The sequence below is a fragment of the Lepidochelys olivacea genome (assembly GCF_965140295.1).
Source record: "Lepidochelys olivacea isolate rLepOli2 genome assembly, chromosome: 2".
NCBI lineage: Eukaryota > Metazoa > Chordata > Testudines > Cheloniidae > Lepidochelys > Lepidochelys olivacea.
Window position 1 is genome coordinate 125,474,351 of NC_140412.1, and position 27,476 is coordinate 125,501,826.

General features: G+C 41.0%; 1 long non-coding RNA gene across 3 annotated transcripts in view; it reads left to right on the forward strand.

Annotated features, from left to right (window-relative positions):
- Positions 1-1,363: 1,363 nt before the first annotated feature.
- The window catches only part of LOC311516345, a 74,567-nt gene continuing 48,454 nt past the window's right edge, over positions 1,364-27,476 (forward strand). For 2 of the 3 annotated variants that reach the window (XR_014710386.1, XR_014710387.1), the window contains exons 1-2: positions 3,249-3,341; positions 14,274-14,398. This is a non-coding gene — a long non-coding RNA (uncharacterized lncRNA). Of the gene's footprint in view, positions 1,552-1,661; positions 1,718-3,248; positions 3,342-14,273; positions 14,399-27,476 lie in introns of those variants that run through there. The other variant, XR_014710385.1, reaches the window with a different exon arrangement.

A 27,476-nucleotide genomic window follows, 5' to 3' on the forward strand; every position in this document is an offset into this window, starting at 1 on the left:
GGGGACCCAGTTGAAGAAAATTGTTGATGCCCGTGACCCAATGGAGCTGGGGATGAGGGTTTGGGGTGTGGGAGGGGCTCAGGGCTGGGGCAGAGGGTTGGGATGCGGGGGTGAGGGCTGTGGGGTGGGGCCAGGAATGAGGGGTTCGGGGTGTGGGAGGGGTCTCTGGTTTGGAGCTGGGGGTTGGGGTGCAGGAAGGGGAGCAAAGTTTGGGGGCTCAGGGCGTGGTCAGGGGATTGAGGCACAGGGTTAGGGTGAGGACTTACCTCCAGCCACCCCCGGTCAGCTTCCCACCTGATCTGGCACCACAGATTGTGCTGCACCCCGGAATTGTCAGCAGCAGGTTGAGCTCCTAGGTGGAGGCATGCAAGCAGCTTCGCGTGACTCTTGCCCGCAGGCACCACCCCCATCTCCTCCCCAGCTCCCATTGGCCGCTTTCTGGCCAATGGGAGTGCGGAGCCAGTGCTTGGGGCAGGGCAGGGCATGGAGCCCCATGGCCCCCCTGCCTAAAAGCTGGACCCACTGCTGGCCACTTCCAGGGTGTAGCGTGGTGTTGGAAAAGGTAGGCACTAGCCTGCCTTAGCTGGACAGCACCGTTGATGGGACTTTTAACATCCCAGTTGGCGGTGCTGACCACTGTCTGACATGCCATGACCCAGTATTGGGTCACGACCTACAGTTTGAAAAACAGTTTTATACAATTTCATGTCTTTTGGCAAGTTGGAGTTCAAAAAGTAATTAGAATGACTCTGAAGGAGGTCCATCACCAGCACTTAGCTATAGAATTAACATAAGGCAGTTTGCTTGTTCCTCCACCATTCACAGATTATTTGCTATACATTTCAAAGACAGAGGAATACAGAGATATCCCTTGTTTACAATTCATTTAAATTATAGGATGTTCTTTTGACCTCTGAATTATCAGAATACAGCATAGACAGGGACTGTATATTACATTGTTGACCCTACACATACATATGTAAAAACACAAACATTATCTCCCCACATGTTCTTTGAGGGTTATTTATTTTGCAGGATGTTTAACCCTTTCTAGCCATGTGTCACACCTGCATTCCATTGTAAACCACATCAGTTTGGTTTAACATTGTTTCTGAAATATCACTGACATTCAAAGAAATGTCACTTGTTTTCACATGCCCCCACTTCTGTTAGAGTGTTTACAGCTGTTTCTGAACACGACAATGGCACATGGGCTGTGAATACCATTATGTTGGCAGTGTGCCCAATATTGAGCAATACTATCCAAAAGATTGCTTCTCAGGATTTTCCTCTTTGCCTGCTTTCCTGAGCAGTTTATGATCTCAGATATGAGGAAGGCAGCACCCACACAGTATGGTGGGGATAAAGGTTAATGCACTTGCATTTTCATTTGATCACCAGAATGTAAGGCGTTTGGTGGTCTCTCATGTTAGCTTTCATTTGAAGATACCACAAAACCTCCACAGTTGGCTGATTCTTCCCAACATATGTTCAAGACTAGAATAGCAGGAGGCTGTGCAGATGAGGATTGAAGTATACAGGCACAGCTGGGTAAGGAAGTTTACACAGTGCCAGTACTATGGCTGGCTTAAACTAGTGTTATTATTTCCTCCTTTTCATAAGCTCTGCATTCATACACACACAAACTTTTTTTAAAAAAGGAGAGAGAGTGACTCAACAAGGAAAGGTATCTCTTGCAGCTGCTGCAGATTTACAGGTAGGTACATGGTGAATTTTTGTAAAATAGCAAGACAAATTTTTCTTCCACAGGATATTCTTTGCACTCCAGCTGTAACTGTAACTTGTGGCAGAAATAGTTACACACTTAATCCAAGGGATTTAAACTCTTCAGTGTATAACCCACCTGTGAATGTACACTGAACTATTTTCCATTATAAAACCATTACAAGAAAAATACCAGAGAGAGAAGGGATGATCTAGTGTTTAGGGTGCTAGCCTGGAATTCAAGGGGCCTATTCAATTCCGTACTCTGCCTTAGGCCTCCTGTGTGACCTTGGGTAAGTCACTTAGTCTCTTTGTGCCTCAGTTCCATATCTGTAAAATGGGGGTAACAGCACTGATCTACCTATGAAGGGTTGTGAAAATAAATACAGTAAAGATTAAGAGGTGTTCAGGTACTACCATAATATAAGTACTTTAAATAGCAGAAACATTCCACTACAAAAAAATCACAAATCTGTCCACCTGTTTGCCATCAGCTACTATTCTATAAACTATAGCATATTTAAGTATGTACCTCATATCTGCCTGCTTCCATTTTGTAAGGGAAAATGATGCAGAAAGTTACAAAGACGACGCACACTGTGCTCTCTCAGTACGCGACTTTTGTCCTCCCTTTCCCCCCATAATCTAAAAGAAAAGTAATTCAAAACAAATGTATATGACTGCTCCTTGCATATGGAAAATGATAACATGCACTTTGGTAACCTTCATGTAATCTGTATGTGCTGGGAGATTGAATGTGATTTTCATGCTGATCTTGTAATGGGATGTTTTTGTGTCTTGCTGTTTCCTTTAGAAGCAAATGACTTGTGGCTGGAAGATCTCACAGTGTTGATGGTGTTATGTTATGTTCTGGCCACAGAACAGCTTAACACAGGACCATTTTAACTGAGTGTACTTAGGTCATTTTAAAGGACTCCATAGTGCTAAGAACTTTAGGCTCAGTGATCTGAGCTAATTTTGAGCTCTGATGTGTATAATAAGTAGATTGTAGTTTTTGATAGATACTGAAACATTTCTCTGTTAATAAAGGGACAATATTTTCCCATTGGCTCTGTAACTGTCTAAGGATTTAATCCAGCGAAGTGCCAAGTACAAAAGCAACCTCAAAGGATTGGTTAACAAATATTTAACCTTTTTACTGAGTCCACAGGTTAAATGTCATTGCTAAAACCCAGCCCCTGTTAAACATAAAACAGAACCGCTGCAATTCTCAGGAATCCCAGTATTCTTCATATATTTATTGCACTGAATGGTCCTGGTCTTCAGGAATACCATAGTTACTCTTCTGATTGATGTTGTATAAAATGTATAAATTCTGAAAACTTTAGCTAAGTTTCAAAAGTTTATTTATTCATCCAAACCTTAAGAATTTTTCCTCTCTCTTCCCAGTCCCACCCCTTTTTTATTGCTTAAGTGTTCTATATTTTTGCAAGTATCTGAAGAGTTAAAAAAAAAAAAAAGCCAGGAGGGAGAAGGAATATTCTGATTGTCCCATGTAATGAAACAAACCAATGTAGAACTGTAGCTTTCAGGACCTGTCTCCTAACAGTGAAGTCCATTGCCTCATCCTCTCCACAGCTGACTATATTCCAGTGGTGAGTGAAACTGAACGATCTCTATGTATTTAGTTGTATTTTGTAACTGTGTAAAGCATTCTGAATCTTCTGAAAGGTGCAATACAAATTGAAACACAGTAGCAAATTATTCTACAACAGTCATCCTCAACATAGGGTAAAAACTCAATTTCTCAAGTATTTAAAAGTAGACTAGTAAACACTTAAGAATATTTTATAGGGAAAAAAGTAAACACTTAAGAATATTTTATAGGGAACTACCTACTACCTCCCTATTTTATAGGGAACTACTAACTGTGCTAGCAATAGACAGAATGACCTAAGAGGTTATTTCTACATTTAATTTCTTAGGGTTTAAGTCTGATACTTTACCATCAAACCAGACACTGCCCTTTCTGGTTTCTGAAAGTTTAAAGCCAACCTGAGTAAGGCAAATAGCAATTTGTCCTTAGTATATATTTTTCAATTATTGGGCATGATTCCCTGTATTATGGATTAGTTATCTGAACAAGAAAGCAGTCTGGATCACCTGATGGCAATTATGGGTAGAAGATGAGCAACTAAAGTCGTACAGTTGTCTAATAACCCAAACTAGCATTTGAGAAGTGAAACCCTCAAAATTGTTTTAATGCACTCACCCACCTAAACACTCTCAGCACCCATAGTTTGAGGTAAGTAGGTCCCCTAATGTTACCCCATTACCAATAGATTCAACAGCACAGAAGGTTGTATTTAGTGTGGAGAGGGGACCAATGGTGTTAGACATGAAGATGAGAAAGAGAATGTGTGTCTGCGTGCATGTGTGTGTGTCTGAGTGTATATACATACGTATATACACACACACACACACACAGTCTCTCTCTCTCTGTGTGTGTGTAAATATATATATATATATATAAACACACACACACACAAGAACAGCCATACTGGGTCAGGCCAAAGCTCTATCCACCCCAGTATTCTGTCTTCCAAGGGTGGCCAATGCCAGGTGCCCCAGAGGGAATTAACAGAACAGGTAATCATCGACTGATCCATTCCCTGTCGCTCATTCCCAGCTTTTGCCAAACAGAGGCTAGGGACACCATCCCTGGCTAATAGCCATTGATGGACCTCTCCTCCATGAATGTATCTAGTTCTTTTTTGAACCCTGTTAGTGTCTTGGCCTTCACAACATGCTCTGGCAAAGAGTTCCACAGATTGACTGTGTGTTGTGTGAAGAAATACTTCCTTTTGTTTGTTTCAAACCTGCTGCCTATTAATTTCACTTTGTGCCCCCTAGTTCTTGTATTATGAGTAAATAACACTTCCTTATTTACTTTCTCCACACCAGTCATGATTTTATAAACCTCAGTCGTATCCCCCTTAGTTGTCTCTTTTCCAAGCTGAAAAGTCCCAGTTTTATTAATCTCTTTCTACATGCGCTCAAAAATTATTGAGAAGTTAATGTAAGGAAAATCAGAAACCAAAAATTAATGAAGATGCAGCAAGAAACGAAGAGAAAAGCAGAGGATAAGAAGAGAAAGTAGGAAAAAATAAAGTTACCAGGAGGACAAGACTATTTGTTACTATTAGGTATAAAAAGTTTTTTCCCCCTTTTGGGAGCGTGGGTGGATAAGAGGATTTGCAACATTTTAAATCTAAGATGTAGTGCCTGTTTGGCTATTTTTTTTGGGGAGGGGGAGGGAGGAAGGGAATGAGGAAACGAATTTCCCAATTGCAGACAAAAAGAAGGTAGATAGCAAAGGGGAGACATGCTCTCACCATTCACAGCTACTTCTGTATTTTGGAGATCATGCCTACTTTCCATTTGAAAAGTTGGCACATATTAGGTTGCATTTACCAGCTCTCCAAGGGCTTGATCTGGCACCACTCAAGTTCTGCCATTGATTTCAATGGGCGCAAGAGTAGGCAGTGAGCAAGGTCTCTTCTGTATGTGCTAACCACAGCAAATATATTACGCTTTTTCATCCCATACTCAGGGACTGAACTCTTCTCATCCAGTACGCCTCCCTACAAACATAAAATGAAGGGAAAGTGCCACACAGCTACAGTGGTAACATGTTAGTAGCAATGTAGTATCTCCTGACAAGGGAGACACCCACAAGCCATTTACAGTGCTAGTAACAAGCCTATGTCATTACTACAGGAAACAGCATACTATAGCATCCCCCAATCACAGAACTACACAATACTATCAACTCTCTTTAATATTTGAAGGAATAAGAGCTACCACGTTCCTTCAGCATAGGAAAGGGGAAAATATGGTGATAAGAATACTTACCTAACTGGAAAGGGAAAGAGGAAGATGCAGCAAGCAGCAGCCAGTTGCAAAATGGCCACTTTAGGGCTGCAGCTGCTGGGATCTGCCAAATTTAAAGGGCCAAACCCTTTAGACAGGTTAGGAAAATGAAGGCCCTTAAAAGGGCAAGTCTGAGGTTGGGAATGTTACTGGAACCCATCAAGGGAAATAACTGTTGTTCGGCTGTGCAGGCTACCACTATATTGCCAAGGGAGAACACTGTCTTTTTTGTGTATCTGAGAATGACACGACTGCTTTTGCTAGCCCAGGCTTTTTGATGCATGGTAATTTATTTGCTGTGTTATTCTAGAAATCCAAATGAAAATCAGACAGGCTTTCCCTTTTGGTTTTTGGCTTTATTAGATTAAAATCATGGTCTACATATTCTAAAGTTAGGACCTTGCTTTTGACGCTTCAGAATTTTCCCGGGGAGGACCCCAAGCCCTCCTGTGTATAACCCACACTTTCTTCACCTGGCTATTGGCCTGTGTTCCACATACCTCTGATCAAAGGTATAATGCTGATGCCATATTCTGCCTCCCTCAGTCATGCTGACTAGTACCTTGCATAGTAACTATGCAAATACTCTCAATCATTCCTATAGGAAAGGCAGCTAAATGGAGAAATGGGAGAAGAATGAGGTTGAAGATAGGGCTTCGACTCAGGGCACAGGAGCTAATTTTCTGATCTAATATTGAATGTCCTGTGGTATAGTAGTTTTGACTCAAATCATGCAATCTCATACCTGTGAGCAGATCCCTCTGCCCACACAGACCTTCGTTTGCTTCAAAGCACTTTCTTTGCAGGATCAAGGCCATTGCTTAGAAATAAAGCACCTCAAATTGGCCAGACAGCATTTATACCCACAAACCCATTGTTTCTTTTCCCTTTCTCCTCTGGTTGGGTTTTAAGGAGAACTACATGCCGCTCAACAGTTTCACTCTCTGGGAGTTTGTTTCAACCGCTCTTTGATTGCAGTCTGAATGGGTTTGCAACCCCAGGCTTTGTTTTGAATTTCAAGATGAAGTTAACCTAAAGCCTTGAATCAAAACTCAGTCAAAATGACCAACTTTCACACTGAGAAACTGTACAAAAACCAATGTATTTTCTGTGCCTTTGTTGCAAAACCATAAATTAGCTCAGGTTCATCAAAATGTATGCAAATTGTAGTAAATCTTTTGACAACCATTGTTTGAGTTTATGAAGATACCTGAAACTATGTGAGTTTTGAGCTTTATGGGGAACATTTCAGACAATTCTAGTTTTACCTTACTTTTCCCCTTATGTATTTGTGCTTTCTTTATTTTTTTTTTCCTATTTACTCCCTGCACATATATACAAATATCAGCATATGAATTGTCTTATTTGTGGTTTATTTTTGAGAAAAAATATTTAATTCAAAAGGAGAAAAATGTTTTCTTACGTTCAAATGCATCATGTCATGATGCTCAGCATAAGTTTTCTGTAAATTCATTTCATCTACAGCAAATGACTTAGAGGTGGCCTAAAATGCTTAAGTAATATGCCAGCTTAACACACTGCATCATGTTTCCATGTAGTGGCTAGGCCCAATGACTATAAGAACCTATACTTTCTAGAGAGCTAAAGAAGTGCTGCTTTAGCTAACATTGTAGATGTTGCTTTTCATGCTGAAGGTCTTGGTTCTGATCCCCGCTAATCTATCCACCATAATGTCTGTATGTGGCCACAGTTTGTTATACTAAATTTGGATCTGGGGTGCTCAAGTCTGAGGTATTTCCTCAGGCCCATCTCTAGTTTTAGTTTAATAAAAACTATATATATATTTCTAAGTGTACAAATCCTATTGCCCATTTGTACTGGACAAAAATGAACTGCTAGACAATATGGCTGAAAAATTACTCAGATATCATGACTGCACAGACCAAGATCTTAAAGTTACTGCTGTTTTACAAAACCTTATGTTTTCCCAGCAATTTAAAAAAAAAAAAGTGTTGTAACAGAGGCAAATCAGCATCTCTGCTCTCTCTACCCTGTATATATGATATGGTATTTTCCACATTTTTTAATTTTTTTTTTCCTCACAAGGAGTCACTCACCTGATATTATATTTAAATGGTTTGTCATGTCAATCTCCTTAAAGGAATACCAAGTAAATAAATAAAATAAAATTCTACCACTGGTGAAAATGAGGATTTGTACAAGATTCCTGAGCTGCTCCCAAAACACATGCAATTGGGTGCATTAAACATTAAAAAGCTTTGGCTGATGGAAAGAGAGAATGTTCACAGCCAGCACAAAGAAACTTGAGTTTTCAGGAAGTAATCTCAAAATATGAGATGCTCATAATATTTGGAAGATAAGAAAAAAGCAACAACTAGATTTAAATGGCAAAGATGGAGGAGAACAATGAAAACTAAAAAGTCTATTGATTCACCCTCTTCCCCCACCCCCCACCCCCATCTGCAGAAGCTGAAGCTGTTATTTGGTTAGTACAGTGCACTTGAGTGGTTTCACTTCCATCCTAACTAGTTCTGTACACTGGAATCAGATCAAAGAAGGAAAGTGTCATGCACTTTACACATGAAGTCCCCCCTTTTCTGCTTAGGATAAACAGGAGAAGGAAGACAATATGCCAGTTATCTTGGGGAAGATAAGCAAGACAAAAGCTTTCTTATTCACAGAATCATTAAACGGATACTACAATAATTAAAGAAGAAAGAGCTACAATGCATACCCTTGGGCTGAACCATGAAACATCTGACTCAAGCCAAACACTTGCATGTAAGGGGGGTTGTGCATGAAAGGTGAAAGTTTAACTTTGTTTTTGGTCAGGGTCTAGTAATTTACTTTAATCTGTCATTTGCAACTGTCTCTTGGTTACTGATTGTAGAGGCATTAATTGTTCAGCAGAGGAAAGGGTTTTCTTTCTTGCTTTTCATTTTGACAACAGACTTTCTCTTCCATTCTGATCAGAAGTTTCTAGGTTCAGTTGCATTTACCCAGGAATGTATTCATTTATCGATGCCACAGCTGAGTGTAACAAGAGGCCTGGTTTGTTTGTAGTTAAAACACAATGACCAAAGCAGACATTTGATACTCCTTATCCCAACGATATGTCTCTACCTAGTTCTCTCTCTTTTTTGGTTGCTATAACATCCATAAGAGGAGAAAAATATTAAACAATCCATCTTCTACTTTTCTATAAAAATTGTCAAAAAAAAAAAAATCCAGACCCTGCACAGTTGCTACAATAAGAACAGAGACAATCTGCAAACCAACAGAAACGTATGAGTTCTGAACACATAAAGAACAATAAACTAGTAGCAGACTGGACGTTGGTGGTATCTCCATGCACTGTGAGATCATTGGAATTATGCCAATTTACACCTGCAGAGGATCTGACCCCTTGTCTTTATATAAATAAATGTATTAACACTCACCAATGCAAACTGTTTGCAATAGAGGAGTGAGCTAGTTTAGCTTGTTGTATGAAGCTTTGGACTCCAGGCCAATTTTTGAGGTGTTATAGATTTCTAAAGGGATTGAAATTTGTAGTTTTATCCAATTCCCTAGTGGACAGAATTGAATAGCACAAAATTCCATACGTAACTGACCACATTTCTCTGTCCAGCTCAACAGTGTAGATTGAATTATCTCTCACTGAAAGAAAGAAGACAATCTCTATAGATCAGATTTGAATCATGAGCGGAATAGAGATGTACTGAAACTGCCTGCAGGCTGCACTAAGCCCATGGATGAATATAAGAATTCAATGTCCAGTGCTTTTGTAATAGCAGGAGTTCAGCACATTTTAAAATCACATTTTAAAATAATAATGGACACATGCACTATAAGTCTGACTTGGTTGCTTAGCCCAAATTTCCTCTATGGCAATATATCAAAATGAATGGGAAGACTCCATTAGGTGGAACAAACATATTATTCAAACATACTTCAGCAGAGGAAATACAGTCTTGTGGTTAAGTCTGAGAACCAAGAGACTGGGGAACTATTCCTCACTGTGCAACAGACTTCTTATGTGATCTTGGGCAAGTTACTTGATTTCTGTGCCTCAGTTTTCTTATCTGTAAAACAGAAATAAAGGGTGGAGCTGGTCAAAAATATATTTTTTTCAGGTTTTTTTAATTACATTTTTCTGTATGTCCCATTTTTTATTTATTAATAAGAAACCAAAATCCCAAACTGAAAATTTGTAAAGAAAAACTGAAATAAAAACAAACAATTTTTGTTTGTTTATTTTTTCCCATCAAAAATCTGGAAAATTTCAACCCAAAGAAACACTTTTTACAAACACTTTCATTGGTTCAAAATTCATCTGACTCCAGTATAGTACATGTACCTTACTCCTGGAGTGAAAACCAGGCCCACTTGGTGTGGCACTCTGTCCCCCTCTAGTGGTGACTAGGATATCTAAGATTGATGGTACAGCCTTGGCTAAGCAACATGGATTTTTTTTTTAAGACAGTAGAAGCTCACATATTAAGATTCACAGATCTCGGGTTTGATCTCCACTGCTTAGAACCCATCCAGAGGCAGGCTTTAAGGAGTATGTGGACATTTGGTCTATTCTGTTATGACAATTACAATTTGTCATATACAATATATATAAAACCCAAGGATTTCAAATAGCTTTAATGAATTGGTCTTCACAGTCCCTCTGTGAAGTTGGTATTAGTAATACATCTAGGAATATAATTACTTATAGTAATACAATATTTTACTGTGGTAATAAGTTTCTTCTTGGTTGCAGCTGTTGATCAGATGATCAGACTTTGTTCTAAATGCATGATAATTGTAAACCTTTATATATTTTTTATTTGAGCTAGTGAAACTGCCGACATGGTATTTTTAGATCTGAATATAATGGCAGGTGAGTTCAACCTTAATGAGCAAACAAAGTAAGTGAGATGAAAGAAGATATGTAGATTGGCAGGAGAAAAACTGAATATGGCAAGATGAGACATGAAGTCCAACGAGGAGGGCAGTTGTAAATGGAACAAGAGAAAAGGTGATATAGAGAAATAAAAAAAAGTCCTGCAAAGATTCAAAACTCAAACCTATAAAAGTTCCAAGTCAGAGGACACACAACATCAAACATAAGCTTGAAAAAAAATCTAAGTGGTTTTGAAGCACTGTAACTCCAAATGTGTAAGGTGACAAAGAAAACAGAAAAGCAATCTAAGCTACAAAACAAACAAAAATCCCTAAATATAGGGACAACTAAATGAGAGTGGGAAAGGCAATGGCAGTTAGAAAGCTGTGTCTTTATATCCAGAGGGGAAGAAAGAACCTAAAGTGAGAAGAAGTGCAGTAACAAGACAGATAACCACAAAACTGGGTAAAACACAAACAACTATATGAGGAAATGGCACCATTTTGTGTATATGCCCTGAACCTTCCTTCCAGACATGTTGGAAAAAGAAAGAGAACCAGGGCAGGAAGAAACAAGGGGGTTATGGGAGGAAATATATATATATATATATGGGGGTGACTTCCTAAAGAGTGACTCCCAACACACAGTGGGCATAGCCATCAAGAGAGTGAAATTCACCTGAGTGTGGAGGACCCATACAGAAGGCCTAAGCACCACTTAAGTCCTCAAAACTGTGCTGAAATAGTGCACTTGCGCTGGCCCCTCTGCTCAGTGGGGAATGCCATCAACAATGACATTCATGCTCAGGCAATCATAGAATCATAGAATATCAGGGTTGGAAGGGACCTCGGGAGGTCATCTAGTCCAACCCCCTACTCAAAGCAGGACCAATCCACAACTAAATCAACCCAGCCAGGGATTTGTCAAGCCTGACCTTAAAAACCTCTAAGGAAGGAGAATCCACCACCTCCCTAGGTAACCCATTCCAGTGCTTCACCACCCTCCTAGTGAGAAAGTTTTTTTTCCTAATATCCAACCTAAACCTCCCACATTGCAATTTGAGACCATTACTCCTCATTCTGTCATCTGCTACCACTGAGAACAGTCTAGATCTATCCTCTTTGGACCCCCCTCCACTCTTTCAGGTAGTTGAAAGCAGCTATCAAATCCCCCCTCATTCTTCTCTTCCACAGACTAAACAGTCCCAGTTCCCTCAGCCTCTCCTCATAAGTCATGTGCTTCAGCCCCCCAGTCATTTTTGTTGCCCTCCGCTGGACTCTTTCCAATTTTTCCACATCCTTCTTGTAGTGTGGGGCCCAAAACTGGACACAGTATTCCAGACGAGGCCTCACCAATGCTGAATAGAGCGGAATAATCACGTCCCTCGATCTGCTGTCAATGCTCCTACTTATACAGCCCAAAATGCTGTTAGACTTCTTGGCAACAAGGGCATACTGTTGACTCATATCCAGCTTCTTGTCCACTTGTCCTAGATCCTTTTCTGCAGAACTGCTGCCTAGCCACTCGGTCCCTAGTCTGTAGCAGTGCTATTCTGTGCTTGGTCATAAAAACTCAAGGCTGTTGTGGTTTTTTTAAACTGCAAAGCAACATTAACACAACTGCCATTTCACACCCAAAACAGAACTGAAGACAGTCTTAAATAGTTATTCTTTTGGGTATGATTTTTTTTTTCACAACTGTACTTCAGAAAATAATCAGAATCACTTGAAAAGTTTGTCAATCTGTAGGGGGACATTCTGTGCTGTTCCTTAGAAAGTACAGCAGAGAAGAATCAGTTCAGGGGGTTGTGCAGGAGGGAAGGAACAGGGAAGAGGGAGAGCACAAACGTGGCTTTCACCTGCCTTTGAATACTTTTCCTTTTGGCCTGGTCTGGGACTCAAAATAGCCCCCAACACAGCCTAAGTTATTCTGGGGACTACTTTATATTAGAGCATTCTCCTCAGGCCTGCCTATAGCCCAATACAACATCACAAGGGGAATTTCCCTGCAGCCCATTGCAAACTGTGTATACCCACAGCACTGGAGTGGCACACAGGGGCTGGAGTGGGGGTCAGTATCCCACCTTTGGTATTTAGCTTTCTAATCAATAAGGAAGGAACTGAGCAGTTATTCCACATTTCTTCTGCACTTTATAGCTCAGATGAGAATTTATTTGAGATACAAGAGAGGTGAGATACAGTGTCTAAAAACATCAGGCCAGATCCTCAGTTGGTGTAAATTGGTATGCTCCTTAAAGCCAGTGGAAGTATTCCCATTTACACTATCTAACGCTCTGGCCCAATGTATGTAGTCATTTAGGAGTCTACAGAACCATCCCGAAACCTTCAGTACAATGTAGAGTGGCCAGAGTTTAAGCCACAGCATTGCACAAGGGTCATTGTGGAGCTGCATTGCCTTAGGAGGAGCACTCTTGGGTTATGTCTATGCTGCAGCAAGGAGTGTGCCTCCCAGCCTGGGAAGAAAGACTCACACTAACTCAGACCCAGGGGGTTGGGCAGGATTGGCCTCAGTGGCTAGCCCAAGCCTCTGCCAGTGCTGCATTGTCCACACAACTATTTTTAGTGCAACAGCTCAAGCAGAGCTATTGTGAGTTTGTCTACCCAGGCTGGGAGACAAGCTCCCCGCTGCAGCGCAGACATAACCCAAGAGGTACTCTCTTACTTTCAAGCTGGTGCATGGTCGTGGGAGGTGGGGAGTGAGGGGCAAGCAATCTCCTCTCTTTCTATTAGGATAGAAGAGATTGCTCCCCACCAGTGCACTGGCCACACTCAGCTGAATGATAGGAGGTGAAGGGAGCATAAGCCATGTTCTTATCTCCAACTCACCCCCCTTTTTGGAGTCCTGCATCCAGAAGCAGAATGGGAGTGAGGCATCCCTCGACTCCCCAGACCACAAGAGGTTGGAAGAAGCTTCTTCCTTACACCTTAGTGGCCTTGCAGGGGCTATTCATAATTAGAACTATATCTAGTCTGTAGGACCTTAAAATACTGCCATTGTGAACAAGATTTTCTCCCCCAGCACCTATATAGTGGCATTGATACCACATTTACTGTGACTGTTACCTAACCAAGTTAACCTCCTAATTATTTATGTCAGAAACAAAAACAACAACCACCAACCTCAAATTCCTCTGTGACTCTACACTTCTTTCCAGCACTTTCCAGGTTCTTTTTTTAATCAAACCTCTGTAGCAGCTGACTTAGTTTAACTTAATCTTGATGTTACAATGAAAGGGTTTTCCTAATGGAGTTGAAGTGTGGTTATTATATTATCAGCCAGAGATAGTATAATTATAGTAGTTTAGTTAAAAAAAAGAGCTCATTTCCGCATTTGTAGATTTCACAAATGTTAGTTTCTGCCCAGAGGTTGAAATGAGTCATATCATCAAATATTCAATGAATGTGATGCATAGTGTAGAATCCCACTCACTCCCCAGGTTAAGAGTGGGACTTGCCAGTCAAGTTGCTTACTTGACATGTTCAGGCAAGCACTTACCCCTGGAGCTCCACCTGGAGGCTTGTCTTGGAACCACAGTTGTGTCCCTGCCTCAGTTTCCCCTTATGAGTTATCAATAAATTCAGTTATGCTTATATACAGTGAGCAGTGCCCCTTCAGGTGTCTAGTTTATTTCATCAAAGGCCAAACACAGTAGGCCAACAAGTCTTAACTTGCGCATCCTACTGTGTGGGTGTGGGAGGAATAGGATTAATCTTAGTCAGCCTGCCCCCACCCAAATCCCTTCTTCTCTTTCATCCAGGCTCTTCACCAGTAAGGCCATCTTGACCTGGGATCCTCCTCTGGAGTCAGGCTTCCAAGGGAAGGGTTTCTTTCCTGGACTTTGCAGCTCTGGATCCAATGATACAGAACTTTTGCTGCTTCATGGTAAGATCCTTTTCCTAGGATTGAGCTTTCCTAGGGCTTTGCCCTTGTCCTCATAGCCCTTTCTAAATCTGTTCCCTTCAGGATCACCTTTCCTAGGTCTCCTTTTCTGGTTAGCTCTCTAACCAGCTCTCCTGAGGTGTACCTCTCTTCTGTAACTGCCTCTCTGTGTTCTGGAGCCTCTTGACTGAGGCCTCATAATCCTTTATCAGACTCAGGTGTTCCTTAGCTAATTAACTGCTGCCCAGCCACCTTGGTAATTAAATACTCAGAAGTGGATCTGCGTTAGCCTGATCTCTTTGTGGAGTCTGCCACAGGTATGCTGGGTACCAGCAACTCTCCTCCCCCGCCCACCCCGCAGCTGTGCCCATCTTGTCGGGCACTCTCAGGAGAGGAATAATCAGTGAAACTGGGCGCGGCACTGGGTAACTCGAGGGGGTGGAAGACCACGAGTGTCGAGGAAGCCCCCCCGCTCTAGGCCACCAGGTAACTCAGGAGGGTGGAAGACCACGAGTGTCGAGGAAGCCCCCCCGCTCTGGGCCCAGGCTAGCCTGAACACTTCTCCCTCCTGAAAGCTGCTGTGTTATACCTTCTGATTGCGTTGTTTTGTTGCATAGTTGTTTTGTTTTCTTTGGTAATTCTGTAAGCGTTACCAATAAACTTTCTTTCTGTTTCAAAAAAAAAAAAAAAACTCAGGAGGGTGGGAGACCACGAGTGTCGAGGAAGCCCCCCCCCGCTCTGGGCCCAGGCTAGCCTGAACACTTCTGCCTCCTGAAGGCTGCTGTGTTATACCTTGCGTCTGCTTTTGTTTGTTGCATAGTTTTGCTTTATTATTTTTGGTAATTCTTTGTAAGTGTTACACAAATAAAATTCTTTTCTGCTTCAAAAAAAAAAAACAACCTACATTTATTATATAATATATAAACTGTATTTAATAATTTATGTTCCATTGTAATTTTTAGATATTATTGAAACAAAACATTTTGATCATTCGGAATACAATTTGGATTTTTTGGAATGTGCACATTCCAAAAAATTCAAAATTTCAGCTTTTCACTCTGAGTCATAATAAAAATAAATTTCAAAATGTTGCAATTTCCTCGGGAACAGGAAGTCTGGTTTCCCACTAGTCTAATTAAGAGCAATATGAGAACCTCAGAATATTCAGTGTCAGTTATATGCCAGTTAGCACCAAACAGTACAGAAGCTCATCCAATCTATCCAAATGTCTTGGGTCTGCAAATATGGGAGGAAATATAATGAGAACAGGGTTATTTTCTTGAAACTTTTAAAATGTCTTCCTTCTGACTGGATTGAATATATTGTAAGTACAGCCTCTTGGAAATTTGATATTTCTGTTTGGATACTGACCCGTAATAATGAAAAATAATGACAAATTAGTTTAACCAAACTTTTAAAAATCTCAAAAAAGATTTGGGTAATTTTTTTTGGTTAATTGCTTGAGAACTGCCTTATTTAATCTGAATCAGTTCTTCCATTTCTAACTCATTGTTGCGTTCTACACTTATGCTCTTGTCCAGTGTATTTTAGACTAACCCTTTGGGGTTAGCTCTAAGATAGAAAGAAGGGGTGCATAACACTAACACTTCCAGTAGCTTTTCAAGGTAGGCCTGGTTTCCTTTCTATCTTGCACTTTGTTTATTTACTTGCACCTGGATAGAGGGAGTGCACAGCTGGGGTAAAATCTCAGCATTTTGATCCAACTGGGTCTAGTTTTAAAAGATGCTGATCACCCACTGCTCCTTTCGACTTTCGTTAAAGCTGCAAGTCTGCTTTGCACAGATGCAATGGCACCATAAGCTGAAAGACAGTGGAGAATCAGGCACTATGATTTTGATGTGCCTAACATGTTATAACACTGAAGAAAACAAAAACAAGTATCTCCAAAGTCCTTCTGACATGCCAGCTCAAGTTTAATAACTAAAACCAAATATACACATTTGTTAAGGGCAGTAACTTTGCCTCAGTCTGCTCCAGTGAAGTACCAATGAGACAGGCAGACAGCTCCCCAATGATATAATCCCTGATTGCACAAGTTTAGCTCACACAAGAATATACTGTGATCTTGCCCTCTTCAGATGAAGCTCAAAGAACAAAGACAGGGTTATCTCCCAAATGGCATAGTCCCTGATAGCACAGGCTCAACTAAAATGAAACCATACTTTTTTTCATGTTGTCCTTTCCACTGCTCAAGAAAGGGATGTTTTCTTAGAGTTAGACCATCATATAGTACAAATGGGAAAATATATATATATAGTAACAGGCCCCTACCAAGCAAAAACAGAAGGCACTGCCGCAGAACCCCCAGGACTGGTGGAATGTTCTATAGACCAAGGAAAGCATCTGAAATGTGAGGTGTTTCTCCAAAGCAAGCTGAACCTTCTGAACCTTTTGAGGTTCACCTATTATTTCATGTCCTTGAGCCTAAGGGATGTGGTTCTATCTTTCCTCTGGTGAACACCCATAAGGATTCCAAACCCAAGTCTCCTGAATTCAGCATAAAACAAACAATCATATCCCACAAACACGAGATATGTCTCAGGAGAAAAAGGTTCAGTTTGCTTTGGATAAATACCAGTAATTTTTCATGTTGATCTGAATCTTTTTGAAACCCCAAGAGGTTGAATGACTGTCTGGGAAATTACACAAGAGTAGTCCCTGACCTAAAATCTATTGCTCCCCATTCCATCTGGAATTGCTGAAGTATGAGAGAATGAAGAGGGGGGAAAGAAGGCCCCAGTCCTGTAAAGACTAATCCACATGGATAACTGTGCATGTGAATAAAACCAGTGACTTCACAAAGTTACTCACCTGGATAAGATTTGACACAATCAGGGCCTAAGCTTTTCAGAAGTTAACTGTCCATTTTAAAATATCAAAATGAGGTTCAGTTTCAAATTTGTAACAATTTTTATTTTATTTAATCCCAACTCTAAATGCATCTAGATTTCCCTTGGCCTCTATGGTCTCTCATCAGTTATGTAGATAATATTGTAATGTCCTGGGGGTTTTTTGCTGATGACTTTCTATCGTGTTGTCCAGTCCTTCTAAGGGCACTTAGTTCTGGAAAGATTAAATTGATTTAAATAATAATTAAGTTGGTCAAAACTCAGAATTCCCATTCTGGGGAAAATTCCAATATTTTGGAAAAAAATAGTTCCAGTTTGGAATGAAAACTAGACACTTTCAAATTTCCCAGGGAAAGGAAATTGAACTTTTTTAAAAAAAAGTTTCAAACAACAAACAGTAACTCTTTGTGCTGCCCCACCTCTGAGGGACTCTCCGTTCTGCCCCCGATGACTTGGGTACCCCCAGGCTGCCCCAGGGAGTTTGGGGCAACCCAGGGAGTCCCCCAGAGTTGGGAGCAGCCTGGAGGGGTTGGGGGCAGACCATGGACACAAAGAAGAAGGCTTCTACAAGTAGAAGCCCTCCAATCCTTGGTGTCCTCATCTTAAGGCAGTATTCATGATGGGGTTCCCCAGAGCTGTGGACCTTGGAAGCCTAGGTTCCCCAGCAGCCCATCAGACCAGGTGGCAGGGAACCAGGCAGGTTCCCATCAGAACCCTGCCTGAGTTTTGTTGAAAGTTCATTGAAACCAAAATATTTCAATATTGCCATATCAGCATTTTCCAGTGAAATGCCATTGTGTCAGAAAATTCGTGAGTTGCTAGCATGTTAATATAACATCTTTGAAAGGCTTATGAAGATGCAAATAGGGTTGTGTAAATAGTCTGCACAGACAAGATAATGTGGCAGTCCACACTTTCTCCCTGCTCCCTTGCCCAGGTCTTCATGGGGTAAAAGGTAGATATTTCCTTCTAACAGCATCTTTTGGAGGAAAAGGGGGGGGGGGCAGACTCTTTCTTAAGGCTTTTCAGAAACCAAGGTCCCACTCTAGCAGTTCCTAGTTTGAGAGCTGGAAATACCACATAAATTCCTAATATGCAGAGCTGCACTTTCCTTGCTGCTCCTCACCTTGCTCCAATGACATAGAAAATCGCTGCTGGGTTCTACCAGTAACAAAATATTGCTTTTCCCCTGTACCAAAGCAGGCTCAACTCTGCTGCCTAGTACATTGGCGCCTTGGTGGCAAAGCCAAAGTTCCACCCATTCTTCACCCGCTTCCTGCCCACCTGCACCAGAATGAGGGAGAAAGTAGACACTCAGCGTCCCTTACCCCTGCACACCTGGACCTAAAGTATGGAGAGCCCATGCAGTGGTCCAAGGGGTGAGTGTGTGTGTGTATGACTTAGTACCTTTCTATTGGCACATAGACAGGGCTACATTCTAGTCCTGTTTGGGACAAACTAAATATGTTTGTCCCAATGAGGGTCTCGCCGGTCCTTATCCTGGGATTCTCCACTGGATGTGTAGACAGTGCAGCCAGCAACACAATGGCAAATGACAACCTGTCTCCCCTTGGGAAGCTCCAACATATTTGGGCAGTAGCAAAGAGTGGGGAAGCAGAACCCCCTGGGTGAAGGAAATGTCCCCAGAGAAGTGGATGAGCCAGAATTTTGTTGGCCAGCAGTACCCACACTATTGGGACCACACTTATCTAAAAAAGTTACAACTGAGGATGCGATAAGGTGGGCATTTTCTTCAACTCGATTATAGCAGGCCTATACCCGTCATCTTGAGCTTTGTCTTGCCATTGGAGTTCTACAGTTCCTACCGAGAGAAAAGGTGGAGGGTCAACCCTTTCCTTCTTTGTTTTGCTTAGGCGTATGTTGTAACGGTGCCCCCCATAAGGATTTATGGAAATATGCTTAAGAATGTATATATGACATAACTAGAATGTGTTTTATGCTACATATGCCATGTAACATATCTCTGTAAAGGTTGTGATCTACTGAATCTATTAATCCTATTTGTATGCATGTATCGTTTTTTGTATTCTAAGTTATGAATATTGGCTGCATACTTGTTTGATTCTGAGTAGTTTTAGTGAAGCCGTTGGTCAGCTTCCTGAGAAAAGACTATTCTCAGTAAGTGCCCAATCAAGAAGCCCTTAAGCCAACAATGAACTAGGAGACACCAATCCACATCTGGGCTTTCCCAGGAATGTGGCTTGGCTGGTAAGGAACTCAGTCATGCATGGACATGTGACTTGCCCAGGTGACTCCAAAACTCCATTTTGTAGCTGGACTTTGCATAGGAGAAAGGAGGGGGTCTCCAACTACAAGAGGCTGTCTATTTAAACCCCTGGGAAACCCCTCCATTTTGTCTTCAGCTGGCTAAAGAGAGAGAGCCTCTCCACCCCCAAAGATACCTGAAGGAAACTGGAACAAAGGACAGGGGGTGTGAGTGATTGTTGGACCCAGACTAGAAGGAGAGTAGTCTGTAAAAGAAAGCTTACTGGAATTGGTGAGGTTTTTATCTGTATTCAGTATTTTATCTGTATTCAGTACTAGACATAAACTTGCATGTTTTATTTTATTTTGCTTGGTAATTCACTTTGTTCTGTCTGTTACTACTTGGAACCACTTAAATCCTACTTTCTGTGTTTAATAAAATCACTTTTTACTTATTAATTAACCCAGAGTATGTATTAATACTTGGGGGCTCAAACAGCTGTGCATATCTCTCTATCAGTGTAATAGAGTGCAAACAATTTATGAGTTTACCCTGTTAAGCTTTATACAGGGTAAAACGGATTTATTTAGGGTTTGGAGCCCACTGGGAGTTGGCATCTGAGTGTTAAAGGCAGGAACACTTCCTAAGTTGCTTTCAGTTAAGCCTACAGTTGTTAGGGGACATGGTTCAGACCCTGGGTCTGGGTTTGCAACAGGCTAGCAGGTCTGGCTCAAACCAGGCAGGGCACTGAAGTCCTAAGCTGACAGGGCAGGAAAGCAGGAGCAGAAGTAGTCTTGGCACATCAGGTGGCAGTCACAAGGGGGTTTCTGTGATCCAACCCGTCACATACGTGTCAAGGATCTGTGTTCGATGGTCACTCGTTCTGGTAGGAAAGGACCCAGGTGTTTGGCAGTGGCTCAGATGTCCAAGCAGCCCTATTAAGTGGTGGTCTGCTTGACCCAATTTGGGGAAAGCCCTAGAAAAGGTAGGATAAAAAAGCTTCCTTCCACCTTCTTCTTTCCTGGCTCTAAACTAATCATTGCTTGGTGGAACGTTCACACTATGTTAACCAGCCTTGAATGGGAAGACTATGAACTTTGGAAAACATCCATAATTGATAGGGAACTACATCAATTTGGCATTGATATTGCAGCCCTCAACGAGATGAGGCTTTCGGAAATTGGATCACTAGATGAAGTAAATTACCATTTCTATTGGTCTGGGAAACCTGACTATGACCCAAGGATACATGGTGTTGGATTCACTGTCAAGAAAGCTGTCCTCAGGGCATGGACCCCTCCGGTACCTATCAACAAGAGGATCATGAGCCTGGATGGAAAAATGAACTTGGGAACCCTGACACTTTTGTCCATCTACAGACCACCACTTGATTATTCCAAACAGCAAAAAGATAAGTTTTATTCTCAACTGGAACAAATCATTATCCCAGCAAAAAACAGATTCACCATTCTTGGTGATTTCAATGCCTGTGTGGGTAAGGATTGGGAGTACTGGGGACAAATCATTGGCCAACACGTCATAGGTAGCCTCAGTGAAAATGGCCAGCATGTCCTTGTGCTTTGTGCCTCTTGTGAGCTGATCAACTTGAACACCTATTTTGCTGGCAGCAGCTACAGCAAGTTCACATGAAGGCACCCTCAGTCAGGACACTGGCATCACCTTGATTTCATCCTGAGCATCACAGAAACATCCACGATGTATTGCACTCTCTATCAATACGTAGTGCTGATTGTGACACTGATCATTCTTTTGTTGATCAAGCTCCAATTACATCTTAAAAAGATCTGTTATGCAAAGCCAAAAGGCAAACCGTGCCCCAACATCACTAATATGAATAACTCTGATAATTGTCCAAAGTTTTAGTGTGCACTTGAGTGTGTTTTTGAAAATGATCAACCTGATTCTCTTGATTCTGACACCCTGTAGGAAAATTTTAAGAACAAGACACTGGCTACTGCCACATATGTCTTTGGAACAACAAAGAAAAAACATACTGATTGGTTCACAGTGTGTGAACATCTGCTACTCCCACTTATAGAAAAGAAAAAGCAAGTTTCATCTCATTCTACTTCAACAACTACCCAAGCTCAGAATTCTCAAGTTTAAAGAGGCTAAGGCTGCATTTCAGAACACCACCAGAAAATATGCCCAGAAGTATTGGCAAGACCTGTGCACAAAGATTCAAATCTGCTTTGAAAGAGGTGACCTTAATGGTATATATAATGGAATTAAAGAGGCAGTTGGGCCACATTGGAAAAAGCCTGCAAACCTGAAAGTGAAAGATGGTACTATATTGACTGACAGGCAAGAACAACTTGACAGATGGACTGAGCATTACAAAGAACTGTACTCAAATTATGCCATTATCTGTGATGCTGCCATCCCCAGATTCCAACCATGCAGGAGCTGGACCAAACACTGACTCTTGAAGATGTAGAGAAATCTATCAACGAGATTGCTCCTGGGAAAACAGCAGGCAATGATCAGATGCCTCCAGAGCTCCTAAAGGCAGGGGGAAGGAAGCTTGCAAGTGACACCAGGTACTTCTCTGCACTTGTTGGGAAGAAAGCCACATACCATAGGATCTGAAAGATACAAAGATAATTACTCTATATAAAAATAAAGGGGACAGAGCAGACTGCAACAGCTATTGAGGGATATCTTTTCTCAGCATGGTCAGCAAGCCGTGAACAACATGCATCTCTCTACATAGCATTTGTTGATCTACAAAAGGTGTTTGACATACTTAGCAGGAATGGCATCTATAAGATCCTGTTGAAAACTGGATGTCCACAAAAGGTGCTCTCCCTATTCTATGAGCTCTATGAGGGAATGAAGGCAACCATACAGTAGGAAAATGAATCATCATCCCAGTTTAGCACTGATACTGGAATGAAGCAAGGCTGCGTCTTAATGCCCACCAGCTTTAGCATCTTCTTCTCTATTCTTCTTAAGTATGCCTTTGGAAATGATCAATCTGGTATACTAATTGAATTGAGGATGGACATCAGCTTGTTTAACATCAGATGACTGCATAGCAGAAGATACGTCACCCAGCTTACTATTTGGGATCTGCTTTTCGCAGATGATCCTGGATTCGTCTCTAATTCATCTGATGAATTGCAGGTCACAATGAACAAGCTCTCTGATGCATGCACCAATTTGGGCATGGTAATCAATAATAAGAAAACAGTTGTCATGTCACAAGGTACCAAGATTCCACCTAAAATCTATGTCAATAATAAAACTCTGGATAGCGTGGATCACTTCTGCTATCTCAGCTCAATTCTTACCGGCTCACTTAACCTTGAGAGAGAACTTGATGCTAGAATCAGCAAAGCTTCTGTCACTTTTGGCAAACTTACCTCACTTGTTTGAATCAACAAGTTGTTAACCCTGAACACAAAGGTGTCAGTCTTGTGTCTCTAGTACCCTCCTTTATGGTTGTGAAAACTGGATTACATATTGCAAGTAGGAGTGGAGATTGAACAATATACACCTCTGCTGTCTTAGAAAAATCCTGGGAGTTACTTGGGACCAACGGATTACCAATATCAAAGTTCTTGAGAGAACTGGTCTACAGTCTATGCAGACTCTGCTGGACATTCACTGGCTTTGCTGGTTGGGACACATGGAGCACATGGCTCAAGATCATTTGCCAAAGGCTGTGTTCTACGGCCAACTTAAGAACTGCCCACGATGCAGAGGAAGTCCAAAGCTCTGATATAGTGACAAGGTCAAGCAAGGTCTCAAGAAATTCAGTATTCCCACTGACAACTGGTAAAATCCCATGCACAATCACTCAGTTTGGAGAAATCAAGCTAAGGCTGGTTCAGCCACCAAGGAGAGCCATCAGAGTGCCAGGCTGAGGCATGCAGGTGAGCCAGGAAGCAGAGTATGCTTCAACCTCCATCTGGCTAGTGGACCTGTAGCCACTGTGGAAAGTTTTGCCGCTCACACAATGGGCTCTATTCCCATACCATTGCTAAATACCACTGGCAGATTGACTTTGTCGCATCTCCTTTCATCTGTCAAGATGTTGGATGGCCATGGAGTAAGGTAACTATGGTGAAGTTGGCACTGTTCCCCATAGAAATCAGAGTTTTGCCATTGACTTCCTCAGAAACTGGACCCACCATGGAGGAGGAGGAGTGTATAAAACATGTCACTAAGCATGGGTCTTAACTAAATAATTTGTAAATTAATGAAGTGTTTGCATTATATTTCAAAGCTAAGGAGGGCAAATCCTGTTAGGATTGCATTTTTAATTAAAATTGTTGGTCTCTATTTTCTTTCAGTGTCAAATGGATCATTACATTTCCAACACAATTTCCTTTAACATACAAACATATGCTGCATTTAATGAAAGTATTTAAATAAGCTTTTAATGAAAAAGTGAAACACGATACATAGAATCCAGTCTAATTTTCATGAGTTTTAACTTGCATGTGGACTATGGTATGAATTAGGGAACATATTTTGAACCTTATTGGTTATGAATTACAGCCCTCAGTGTATATTCATTTTTTAATTAATTTTCTTAGTCATCTTCAACATAATTCTAATGAATTCATGCAAATATTTTAGATGCCCTACAGTGGGCAAAATCATATCTCTAAATTCCCAGGATGTTTAACAAAAGGCTCCCGAGACTACAGTAGTAAATAAAGTACATGCAATATTTCAAAGGTAAAGTGTTAAAATCCTTTTCCGCTTGTTCTTTTATTAAAAAAGTATCTTTTTTTTTAACCCACACACTAACACAGTTATAGTATTTTGCATTCTTATCATACTCAGGAAAAGCAGTAGAGAAATATATCTCTCCCAATGTATTTTGTACATTAATAGCCCACATCTGAGAAATAACGCATGCATTGATTAGAGCAAGAATGTATTATCTACCAAAGCTGCCACATTACCACATGAGAAAAGGGTTAGAGGTTTAAATGTCCTAGATAGATGAGTCATAATTAGAGATAACTCAGTCTTTCTTCTCAGTTCAGAAATTCTATCACAGCAGGAGGCTAAGTTTGCCCTAATGGTATTTTTTTTTAACCAGTTAACCATCTAAACAATGCTCTAATTTCTAAAGTGGTTGTTTTTTTAAATAAATATCACACCTTTATATGACAGGATTTTTAATAATTGTTTTAGATTACGGATTACAAACAGTATTCCCATACCTTAACACTGTTCTTGGGAGCCGATGAGTGTGTATGAAGAAAAGAAAGAATTCATATTAGAATTCAAAGGAGCAATTTTTTTTTAATCAGAGAGCATCGTATCATGCATGCAGTGCACACTGTGTATACAGACATTCCCGATAGACTATGTGGAATGCTATATAGTTATATAGTGTATTCTAATCCATTTTTATCCATATACTTAACTGTTACTATGTTTGCAATGTATCTAGAGTTCATCAGTAAGAGTTCACACCCAATACAATTCACATGCAGTATCAGGCTCTCTTCTCACAAACTGCATAATTCCAACTGAACTGCAATGTGAACAAGTTTCATCCTGTTTTGGATATTCCATCACAGTGTAATGCATTCTGGGGTGTATTAGGTGCAGGTAAATGGCCTTTAAAATGTCAGTAGTAAGACTGGAATTTCCTTTTGTTGCTTGATGGGTAGCTGAGCCAACTGGCGAAATATTTGTGGTGTTTAGATGCTGCTTGTAATTGTTAGAACTGGGAGCACTGGCTGTAGGGAGTCTGAAAGGACAGGAAACAGGAAGGGGGAGGGAGTTGAGGAGGCTGAGTGAGAGCTACCGAGGGTGCAGCAGCAGCTTAGTACAGAGGTTTCCACTTTGAAAATAAAGTCCTGTTGAGGTTTGTTAGTACTTTGCCTGGTTGTTACAACATTTTGGGGATGAGGATGGAACTTCTGCCTCTGAACCCACCTGCACCCTTTCTGCAAAGCCCAGGTGAGCCTCCAATTGCTTTTACTGCCTGGATCCATATGTTTGAAACTTATCTGCTTGCAATCACTGCTACAGAGATTTCTGAAGTAAGAAAGCGTGTTCTGCTAATCCACTGCCTTGGAGCAGAAGGGCAGCGTATATTTTACACTTTTCCCCTTGCAGATGATAAATATGAGACTGCACTCACTGCATTAAAGCATTCTTTGTGCCCAAAATGAACGTAGTAGCTAATCACTACAGATTTCTCCAGCATGAGCGGAAAACAGGGGAGACTATAATGCAATATATTGCTTCCCTGAGGAGTCTGATTGTAACTTGTGACTTTGGGAATATGGCAGATGAGATGATTAGAGACCAGCTCACTGAGAAGACAATCACGCTTCATGTAAGAGAACGCTTACTTCTAGAACCACAACTTACACTAGAAAAAGCAATAACCATTGCTACTCAGACTGAGTCAGCTACAGCTGAAGCCAAAATAATGAGCATGGATAAAGGAGGCACAGTCCAGGCTGTGACTCCTTTGCAGAAAAGTTCACTATCGCTGCAGACAAATGGTTACAAGAGGAAAACTAATGAAAAACACTGAATCAGCAAATTCAAAATACAGTAAAAGCATACTTTCACTGTGGATCCCCACAACACCTTGCAAGCAACACAGGATGTCCGGCAAAAGTAGCTCAGTGCAATCATTGCAAAAATATTGGGCATTTTGCTAAAGTATGTCGCAGAAGCCAATTCAATCAATAGGTGTATGCAGTTACAATACCAGATGTTACTGTGCTGAGCGTAGACAAAATCACCACTGCACATATTCCAGAACAAATAAAGTGCACTGTAAATGTTTCCGCCATACCCTCAGGCAAATCATGCTCTATTCAGCTAATGTTGGACATTGGCTCAGCAGTATCTATACTACCTGACTCTGTCTATTTGCATTACTTTAAAGATGTGCCTCTTACTGAACCCAAACTTCACTTGGTGTGCTATTTGAAAAAACATATTCCAGTACATGGCTACCTGCCAGCAATAGTTACTTTTGGTGATTGCTGTGTAACTGCAGAGTTCTACATTGCCCAGAAAGTCACTCCTATCCTTGGCAGAGATTTATTGGCTGCTTTAAATCTCAGGGTTGTTAATGGATGAATTGATCTTCCTCAGAAAAGCACTCTTGCGGTACACACACCAGTTTCAGCTGGGACCCAGCACGAGGTTGAGAAGAAACTCGGCTGTACTTATGGGTTTCTGCATGAAGTTAAAATGCGGAATAATGTGATGCCTGTATGACAGACATTACAGTGCTTACCATTTTCAGTCAGGGAAGCTGTTTCAGAGGAACTTAGAAAACTTGTTCAAAAGGACATTATTGAGGAGATTGAATCCTCGGAATGGGTTTCACCTATAGTAGTGACGCAGAAGAAGGGTGGAGGCATTCGCCTTTTTGTGGACTTAAGGGAGCCAAATAAAGCTATTGTGATTGACATCCATCCTCTTCCTCACATAGAAGAAGTATTTTCAGAACTCCATGGAGCAAAGATGTTTTCTACTCTTGATTTGCAAAGCAAATACTACCAGGTTATGTTGCATGAAGATAGCAGAGACCTCACAGCATTTATTACATGAGGGACTATTTCATTTTAAATGTGTTCCATATGGTCTCCCATCTGCCCCAAGTGCCTTCCAAAAAATGATGTCATTGATTCTGAAGAATCAACATGGAGTTCAGTGCTATTTGGATGATATTATCGCGTTTGGAAATACTTCGGAGGAGCATGACAATAACCTGCAGTCTGTACTAAACTGCATCAGCAAAGCAAGCCTCAAGTTCAATAGGTCCAAATGCAAATTTAGACAAACTGAACTCTCCTTTCTGGGGCATACAATTTCACAGGCTGGACTAAAACCTGATCAAGATCATATCCTGGCAATTTCAAATGCTCCTCCTCCAACAGATTTGCAAACCTTATGTTCCTTCTTGGGCCTTACCTCCTGATATGCAAAATTCATTCCCAATTATGCTTCTGTCTTTGAACCA